General features: G+C 49.8%; 1 protein-coding gene across 3 annotated transcripts in view; it reads left to right on the top strand.

Annotated features, from left to right (window-relative positions):
* The first annotated feature begins 7,429 nt into the window (after nucleotides 1-7,429).
* Nucleotides 7,430-10,204, top strand: part of PALS2 (protein associated with LIN7 2, MAGUK p55 family member) — a 60,708-nt gene continuing 57,933 nt past the window's right edge. For all 3 annotated transcript variants that reach the window (XM_079786036.1, XM_079786033.1, XM_079786034.1), the window contains exon 1: nucleotides 7,430-7,681. The gene's annotated coding sequence lies outside the window, so the exon portion shown is untranslated. The remainder of the gene's footprint in view (nucleotides 7,682-10,204) is intronic.

Raw genomic sequence — 10,204 nt, 5'->3', positions numbered from 1 at the left:
CGGTTTTGCTCAGTGGATAGAGCGTCGGCCTGCGGACTCAAGGGTCCCGGGTTTGATTCCAGTCAAGGGCATGTACCTTGGTTGCGGGCACATCCCCGGTGGGGGGTGTGCAGGAGGCAGCTGGTCGATGTATCTCTCTCATCGATATTTCTAGCTCTCTATCCCTCTCTCTTCCTCTCTGTAAAAAATCAATAAAATATATTAAAAAAATAAATAAAAATAAAACTTGCGAATTGTTTATTAAAAAAAAATTTACTAGTAATAGTTCCAAATACATATACTCAACAACGAAGCATATACCCAGGAGAGCAAAAAAATCAGGAACAAAATTATGACACAAATGACCACATGGAGAATTCCAGTCAATCTTTAATCAAGTACTGGCAAATCCCCAGTTTAAAAAAAAACTCTGCAGTTCAAAGGGCAAAGGGAACAGATAAAAAAGAGGAAACTTTATATTCGCCCCTCCCCCACAGGTTTGCCAAACCTGTTGTAGTGTGACTAAACTGTTCAGAATGAGCAGTTTAAAGGCAGGTCTCTTTATACAAAGAAACTGCTGGCATTCTTAACGAGTGAACAATGATGGCCAAAAAGCCTATTCTTCTGAATCCCAAACATAGTCTGAGAAAGCATATTCTGATTATAGCAACTGACCAATCAAGCCAGATACATTCACAGTTTAAAAATTTTTTTTAATTATACATATATGAAGGGTAATACTCAGAGTTTTACCTTTTGCTTTTGTGGGTGGGCAAAACATATACATATATATATATATATATATATATATATATATATATATATACACACACATACACACACACACTAGAGGCCTGGTGCTCAAAATTCTGCACAGGTAGGGTTCCTAGGCCTGTCAGGCAATCAGGGCCAACCAGAGCCTTCCTTCATTCTGCGCCACCCCCTGGTGGTCAGCACACATCATAGTGAGTGATCGAACTTCCGGTCTTCTGGTCAAACTCCTGAGGGAACACTTTGCATATTAGCCTTTTATATATATATATATATATATATATATATATATATATATATATATATATATAAATTTATATAAATTTCAGAGAGGAAGGGAGAGGGAGAGAGAGATAGAAAAATCCTATATAATAAAAGGCTAATATGCAAATCGAAAGAACAGCAGAACGACCAGTGGCTATGATGCACACTGACCACCAGGGGGCAGATGCTCAACATAGGAGCTACCCCCTGTGGTCAGTGCATTACCACAGGGGGAGCATCACTCAACCAGAAGCTCAGTGGCAGTGGAAGGAGCCTCTCCTGCCTCTGTGGCAGCGCTAAGGATGTCTGACTGCCGGCTTAGGGGAGTGGGCCTAAGCCATCAGTCGGACATCCCCTGAGGGCTCCTGGACTGCAAGAGGGTGCAGGCCGGGCTGAGGAGATCCTCCCCCCCGCCCCACCCCGAGTGCATGGATTTCATGCACCAGGCCTCTAGTCAACGATAAGAATCATTGATCAGCTGCCTCCGCACACCCCATCACCCCGGGCATGTGCCCTGACCACGACCTCCCGGTTCATGGGTCTGTGCTTAAATACTGAGCCATGCCGGCCGGACCATATCTTTTTAACTTTTCTTTCAGTACCTGAATACGTAGCAGGTCTATTTTATTTTTGTAAGCTCATATAGAAATGGAGGAGATGTAACTTTGAAGCTAACTTTAACTGAGAATCCCAACGGATTAATTAGGTACAGAAACTGGCTGTTGACAGATAAACTCAACTAGAGCAATTAGGGTCTCTGCCGGAAACATGATTGTCCTTGTAAGAGCTTCTCAGCTGTAACTCGCATATTCAAGAACACGAGTTCAATTCTAATTAGCAACATTTTCCCCCCACTTAATTTTCTCTAATTTTAGAAGTCCGCCAACTAACAACTTTATCTGTTCCAACAAATAAACCTGTTCTAAGAGCGGTATTGTGCCAAGTTCTGTAGGCATTCCTGTACCTGGCACCTGGACTCTTATCTGTGAGCAAGAGTGGTGGTGGAGGAGGTGGTGGTGAAAAGAGTGTTAATATAAATATTTAAAAATGTAAACAATACTATTGTGAAGCAGAATAGGAAAAGGGCTATAGAACTTCAAAGAAAGCGGTTGTCTCTGTTTGGGGCGGGGCAGGAAAGGTTGAATGGAAAAGGAGAAGGTGAGATGGGCATAACAGCTTGGATTCTAGTCCGTATTCCTGCAACAACAGAGGGTGAAAATACCGGGTGGGCAAAAGTAGGCTCACGGTTGTAATACAATACTTAGCAAATAAATAATAATACAAGAATAAATGCTGGTTTCATGTACTCACAACTATAAGCCTACTTTTGCCCACCCCTGAATAAAGGTGTAAAATATGACTGACATGTAATATCCACACACGGGGAGCCTTGACCATCACTGTGAATGGCCTTCTGAATGGAGGCCATGAGGAGCCCGGGACGATGTGACTGACATTTGGCATTAAGGGGCACAAGGGTTTGGGCAAGGGGACTTCCTGTAGGGCCAGAGGAAACTGACAAGAGAATCCACTCCCATGACACTGAGAAAGCAAACTTCCAGGGGCCTGGGTGCAGGCTGATCTGTTAAGGAAAGAGTGGAGCGGGAAAGAGCAGGAGGAAGAGTGAGGGAAACCAGCAGGGGGATGGTGGAAGCAAGGACTTTGTTTTAGAGATGTTAATTCGAGCTGCGAATGACGTATCCAGGTGGACATATCCTGCGGGAAGTTGAAAACATGCTCCAGGGGAGAGTAGAACTATGGATATAGATGCGGAAGGATTGAAGATAGAGCCCAAGGGTCCAGGGGATTCTGGGGAAACAGTAGTCTCTCCTCTTTTGATACTTTCTCCCTCAAAAATCTCTCCCATTCTTGGTGGAACGTTTTTATTTTGGAAGTGGGAGGAGATGATACAGCAAGTTAAGAGGTCAATGAAGGACTCATCAGAGAAGGAGGAGTTCCTGGGTTGTATAGTATCATGGAAGTGGAAGGAAAAGAGAGGTTTATAAGGTGGGGGGGTGTGGGTTAACCTCAAACACTTGCAGAGATGTTGGATTGCTTGAACCCTAAGCAAAGACTCTCCCCACTGTTCCATGATGTCTGGTTAAGACTATTAACATAGCACGTATCCCGGGATACTTTAATTGCTTATTGTTCTTCGCCATCAGGGAGGGGTAAGTCGATATTGTTGATTATTTTATTCCCAGCATTTACCACTAATAAATGAGTAAATGAATGAATGAATGAACATGTGAATGAAAATATCAGTTGTGATGCAAAGAGTAGCTTAAGTATGGAGGTGGGTGTAGAAGCCAATTCCAAGGCCCACAGTAAATGAATGGTGGCAAAGAGAGTCAGGGAGATATAGTGAAATAGTTTTTCCTTTGTAAGAAACAACAACAAAAAAAAAACACCCAAACACGTAAATTCTTGAAACTGCTGGCTTTAATTGTGGCAAAAAAAGAAAGAAAGAAAAGAAAAGAATCAACAGCCATTGTGTCAGGGAATGTAGATAGGAGAAAGTCTTGCTAAGAATGACATTTCTGCCCTCGCCAATTTGGCTCAGTGGATAGAGCGTCAGCCTGTGGACTGAAGGGTCCGATTCTGGTAACAGGCATATACCAGTACATTGGTTGTAGGCTCGATCCCCGGCTATGAGCACGAGGCAAGCAATTGATGTCTTTCTCTCTCCCTGTCTCTCCCCCTCATTTTTACTCTAAAAATCAATGGAAAATATCCTCTAGTGAGGAGTAACAAAAACACACACAAAACAAAACAAAACAAAACAACAACACAAATGGATGTCTCTTTCTCTCAAACCAATACTTTTTTTAAAAAAAAAAAATGACATTTCTGTGCATTCTGAGACTGTCTGTTGACCTAGTGGGACTGCAGAGAGAGGTAGATGCCGTAGAAAGCTCTGACAGATCATCATGAAAGCTAGGTTAAAACAGTGATAGGCACCGTCCGCCCTGGTCCAAGGGCTTGTCCACCAGTGCCAGTGGAATGCTCGGAGAAGTGGGAACAGCAATCTCCAGGCAGCCAGGTGAGACTAATCTGGAGAAGCTTTAGGAAGGAGATAAATTTAAGCTGTTTTGAAAGGGGACTATTCTAGTCAATTGGCAAAGAGTCTTAAAGCGCAGGATTAGGTATTTTAATTTGATTACCTGAGGTAATTTGGAGCCACCTCCATGTTCTGGGAAGACTGGGTGTAAATGTTGTTTGGAAGATGGCTCCTTTCAGAGGTCGTGAACTCTGGCTGCCTATCAGCATTACCTGGAGAGCTCTGAAACCCCTGGGGCCCGGGCTGCAGCCCAGAGCAATGACACCTAAGGGCGGGACCCAGCCTTCGGTGGCCTTTCTGTGTTTGCTTCTTAAAGTTCTCTGGGCGAGCCCAAAGCGAGAAGCACTGTTCTAAGTACAGGGAGAGCTGCAAACAAGCAAGAGAGAGACTTGAATTAGGAAGGTTAGCAAGGAGGCTGGAGAGCGGAGTCTGACCTAGCTGTCTGAGCAGAGATTAAAGGGCTGAAGCTAAATAAAGTATCCTGCAGAGACGCTTGCTTGGACTTTGTGATGCATGTCAGCTGCAATTTTTCATAAAGCTATATTCCAGGACCATCACTGCTCTTATGATGATGGATTAGTTGGGAGACGAGCAGGTAGGACTTGCTTTGCTAAAAATTGCGGCTAGATTAGCAAAATGCTCCCATTTCTGAAGCAGCAAGGCAGGCCAGAGGAGACGATACAATCTTATTAAAAGCATATAAGCTTTTGTTCATATTTGAAGGAGGAAGTAAAACCAGCGACGGATGCTCCAGAATTAAGACTCAAAATTTAGACTTTAAATTGAGTTATGATGAGAGATATTGGGCTGTGGTAAAATGATGATCCCTTTAGAGTAACCTTGAGGGAAATGAAAAGTCAGACCGTTAAGGATACTGAAGAGAAGGAAGGATTCCCCATCATTTTCAATCATAACATTCCCCTCTGCTGGAGTGAAGAATGTGTAACAGGCACCGGGAATGGATGATGGCTTCTCAGAAAGGTGGGCTGGTGAGCAACACGGAGAGTCCTTAAAATGTTCCCGTTGAATCATTTTGAGTTTATCTTGGCATGTCCCATCTTTAAAAGTGAGAGGAAGGGCGGAAAGTCATCAAGTGGCACTATTATTCATAATAAGAAGTAGTGTTTCATAATGTAAGTTGTTTATGAGTATTTGATAAAATAAGAGCACCCTGAAGAGGAGCAATTGAAGATGGTTGTGGAGCAAAATCTTTTTTTTTCTGGCTCTGAGGAGGAGGCTGAGCTGTACAGCCATGATAAGCCTACATCTAAAAACGGCTGTCATTTTTTTAGAGAACAGACTTGGAACTGTACATGAAAGAAAATCGTGCCTATATTCCTGCTCCCAAATGCTGCGTCCCTGGCACACGCAGGGATAAGGGAGCGGGCAGGGCTGGTCCTAGCTGTAAGTCAAGGTCTACGTGTTGTGCTTGGAGGGGCAGAGACGCGCTATCTCGCCCTCCTGCAAACTTCTTTATCCTATTTGCAGGGAATGGGGATGGAGAAGGGGGTTAGGACCTTGTTTCCAGAAGACCCTTGAGAAAATTAAAGGATCACACCCAGCAGTGACATTCACTCCTCTCCCCCAGAGACGCTCAGGCCACTAGCTGGGTAGGAGGAGGTTGATGAGGTTGGGAGTCAGAGGGAGAGAAATGCGTTCACAGGCCTGGCTAGGGTGCAGCAGGAATGAGGCTCTGAAGAGCCTGTGGCCAGCAGATGGGCCTGCAGAGCAAGGAGGTGGGAAAGGGTTTGCTGAAATGTTTGCTGACTCCCTGAGAAGAGAAACCTTCTCCCTCTCTGCCTCTGCCTCGCCTCACTCTTGGGCACACAACCCACTCTCCCCATTTCATCCAGCTGGGCTGACAGCCATTACTCGGTACCTGTTAGGACATTCTGGTCCCCTCAGATGCTTCCAATTTCCCTTCCTCAGGTTTGCTGTTCCAGGACAGAAGGCCCTAAATTAATACTCTACAAACTCCCTCTGAATGTTGGTTTGCAAAATTAATGATCCCGAGGAAAAGTAAATTAATCTTTGCTGCTTGGTTGAGGCTGCGGAGAAAAATAAGTTTTGGGGACTGGGCCTTCTGAATACACCCGTTCCATAGTATCTGTTCCCTGGCTTCCGTGCCAACCACACTCACAGAGTAGGGGGAGGGGAGGGGGCGTGGGCAATGCAGCTTGACACTCCATCACTGAACCCACCAGGCCACGAGGCACTCACTGGTTCTGCAGACATTTATCAAATGCCTGCTTTGTGCAGGACAGTGCATCGTGCCCCAGAGAAGCCGGGAAAGGCTGCCTGCCTGAGGTCACCTGATGTGACATTCCCCTCCTGTCAAGTTTTACTTGCTCTTTCTACATTCACGATTTGAAAAGAATGCAGGAAACACATTTCGTAAAATTTAAATAACATCTTCATCAAAAGCCCCCCTTCTCCCCCCCCCCCCCAGGTCTGAGGGTTCCCAGGGAGATCTTTGGGGATTGAGGTAGATGTTAAGGGAATCCAAGTTCTCTGCTTGCCTCGCTGCTGCCCTGCACGGCTCAGTCCCTTTCAAAGGAAAAATTAAATCTGCGCTCTCGTCGAAACGGGTCATCAGCACACCGGACATTCACCCCCGCTCTCCACCCTCCAGGCAGAGGCGAGGTGAAAGGGTGCAGAGCCCCGGCTGCTGAGGTCTGGGGAGCAGATGTTTGGGAGGAGCTGAGCGAGGGGTGTCGGGGAGTGTCCCGCACAGCCCGGCGTTCCTCGGGGCCTCGGGGCTATGAAAGGAGCCAGTGTCCGTCCGTTTCCGCGGGTGTGAATCACACCCCGCGGCGGGGCCTTTGGGAGAAAATTCGTGGACACCGTCCGCTGTGTGCAGAGACTGCCAAACACTCATCAGAACCAGGGGCGTGATGGAGGGGGAGGGGCTCCAGAGCCCTTCCTTCCAGGTCTGGGCGTGCTCCGCGCCCGCGCCTGGGTCCTCGGAGTGTAAACTCTCGGGAAGGGCCGGGAGGAGCCTCGTTGGGGGCCGTGGAGTCCCCGGCCCATCAGTACCAGCCGAGTGACAGCGCAGTTAGGCCGGGGAGACCCGGCGGATGCGAGGTGTGACCGAGCCCCCGCGGGCGCGGCTCCGCGCCAGGACCGGGGAGAGGCCGCGGGCGCGGGCGGCGCTGCCGGGCAGGGGCGCCGCCTGCGGGCGCTCGGAGGGGCTCCCTCCACCTGGGCGCCGCGCGGCGAGGGGCGGGGCCGGCCTCCCGGGGGCGGCGGCGGCGCTCCCTCGCGCCCGAGCGCGCGCTCCCGGGCGTCCGGCGCACGCGCGGGGCAGGGAGGGAGGGAGGGAGCGCGCCCCAGTGGCGGCGGGAGGAGCTGGAGGGCAGCCGCGGGGAGGTCGGCCGCGCGCGTGGTGGCGGCGGCGGCGCGGGCGACCGAGCCGAGGCGGAGCGGGGCGAGAGGGAGGGGCGGCGCCGGGGAGCGAGAGCCGCATTTCCCGTCCCCAACTCCGCGCCCGGAGTTTGTAGATGGGGCTGCGCGGCGGCGCCTGCGGCTGAAGGAGAGCGGCGGCGGCGGCGGCGGCGGCGGGCGAGAGGACCGGCGGCGGCTCGGAGGCGGCCGAGGTGCGAGCCGGTGAGTTGCCGGGGGTCCCATGTCGCTCGGGTAACGGTCTCACCGCGCGCCGGGGTCGGGCGGGGGCGCCCTGTTGCTGGTCGCCGCGCGCCACGCGGGACCCGGGCCCGCCCCGCCCCCTCCGCACCTGGGCTCGGGCCGCCGGGGGCCGGGGAGTCCGGGGGCCGGGGAGTCCGGGGGCCGGGGCTGGCGGTGCGGGGAGGGCTGCCCGGCGCTCCAGTCCGCCCGCGCGGAGGGGACGCCTTCGCCGCGCCCCCGGCCCCGGCCCCCGGCTCCCCGGCGCGCGGGCGGGCGGGCGGCCGGAGCGCGACAACGTGCCTGGCGCATGCTGCCGGCCGCCGCGCCGGTTCTCCCCTCGCGCTCCCCGCGGGCCCGGCGGGGGCTGGGGCGCGGGGCCGGCCCCTCTGCGGCGGCCGGGCATGAATGGGGAGCCGCGCCGCGGTGGCGGCGGCAGTGGCCGTGGCCGTGGCCGACACCTTCGGGCCAGTCCGGAGAGGGCCGGCTCCTGGCTGCGCCGGGCCCCCAGTGCCCGGGAGAGAGGGGGCTTCCTGCAACTCCTGCCGCCACTTCCCGGGCGCGAGACGCCGGGGTGTCGGCCGGAGGGGTGGGGGGCCGCGCCCACGCCGCCCCGGGGGCGGTCGCTGCCCACGCGGTGCTTTCCCATCCTGGGCACAGCGATCTGGAACCAGAAAGGTGGCCTGGGCTCGCCGCCGCGTTTTGGGTTGTCTTTGGCCGGGCGAAGGGACCGGAGGGAGCCCACGGAGGGATCGGTGTGATGACGGGATGTGGGTTGGCCGGTGGGTGTATTCTGCAGAAGGACTTTTTAACACTTTGTTGGGAGTTGCGCCTCCATCTCACCCGCTCCTGGGATTTCATCCCTGCGCCTTCCATCAGCTGGGGCTTCGCGTGCGGCCGGGAGGCGAGGGGATTGCAGGTGATGGGGAGGCTCAGGAAATCCCCCGCATTACTTACCAGCGGCCTGTTAAGGTCAGGCTCGCCACGTTCTGCTCCTTCCTGCGTCTTAGGGGATTGTTGGGATTGTACTCTCTGCTTCCTGAATTAGTGCTCCTGTGGCTTGGAACCTTGGAGGAGCGCTAAAATGCTCTTCAGCTGGAATATGACTTAGCAGCCATTTCTTCCCGTGAAGTCTTTGAAATGGTCGTTCGGAAACTTGTGTCCCGCGGATATATTGGGCGCGGTAACACGCTGTTCCCAATGCGGAGATGCTTGCGGGGCCTGGGTCTAACAGCCCCAGACCTCACAGAATTATTGCTCATTTCGGGCATCTACTGTGCAGTGATCAGGCATCAGGCCTGGTTATAGTCATGCCTTCTGAGGCCTTAATGCAGTCAACAAAGAACTTTTATGAGTTGTGTCGTTTTGAGGTCATTTGTATCTGAAATGTATCATATATTTAAATACGGGTGTAAATACATGTTTGCAGAATGTGTGACTCTTTAAGGTCCATGCTTATTGTAGACTAGGGTTACATAATGTACACATGGTACTACTTTTAGTTGCTCTGTTTGTCCTATAGACACTGAATATATGAAAAACAAGTCTTCTGATTGATGCCACCTTAATTCTTTTCCCATTTAGACTTTCAAAATGATTTTTTTTAACATTCTAGATTAAATAAACACTGGAAAAATTAAGGTAAGCAAGTCTGATAGCTCCATGCAAGACAGAATCATTTTTTTTTTTGCTCTTCTCTAGGCCAACTGTTGGATTTTAAAAAATGAATCATATTTTTTCTTAAACATTTGAGGGAGCAGTTTGCTTTTTTTTTTTTTTCTGCGTCTCATTTCAGGCTAAAATTATTCCACAAGACTACACAGCCGGCTGCTGTCCCTTTCTTCCCTCTTCTTAGCTTGGGATAACCAAGAAAATCGTAGTTGTGAGACCCTGTCTGTTTATGTTACCTTATTTAAAAGCCTTTTTAAAAGTTGAAGTTGTTTATTTGTTGAAGGTTATTTGTATACTTCACCATTTAATAATGGATGGTTAGCAGAAGACAACCTACATTTTAATTAAAGGCCCTTTCACATTTTTGATAGCCAAGCTTTGTTAAAAGTAATAGCAAATTATTGCTGTGAGTTGCAAGTAATACAGGGATAGTGCTATTCAAAGGATATCTGCTGTATTTTCTGGCGTATAAGACGACTGGGTGTATAGAAAATTTTCCTGGGTTAAAAAGTCGTCTTATACGCCAGAAAATACGGTAATTACAAAAACACCAAGAAAATAAATATTAAAAGAGGACCCATTTGTATTTTTGACATCACTTACTTTATTATAAATTACCTAGTTATAGGTGGTTTTTGAAAAGTATTGTTTTGCAAATTAGACATTAGGTATATACTACTGATAATAATTTTCTTTTCCAAGGTGATTTATTTGGTAAGTGACTACATTTGTATCAGAACTCTACTTCAGGTGGGTGTGGTTAACTTCCAAGAGATGTGCTTGTTATTTCTTTCAGGAAGGACGAACACCTGCCCATTAGAGTAAAACAAATATTGT

The sequence above is a fragment of the Cnephaeus nilssonii genome, assembly GCF_951640355.1.
Source record: "Cnephaeus nilssonii genome assembly, chromosome: 12".
NCBI classification, from domain to species: Eukaryota; Metazoa; Chordata; class Mammalia; order Chiroptera; family Vespertilionidae; genus Cnephaeus; species Cnephaeus nilssonii.
The sequence above is the reverse complement of the archived record's forward strand: the minus strand, read 5'-3'. Positions and strand labels throughout refer to the sequence as shown.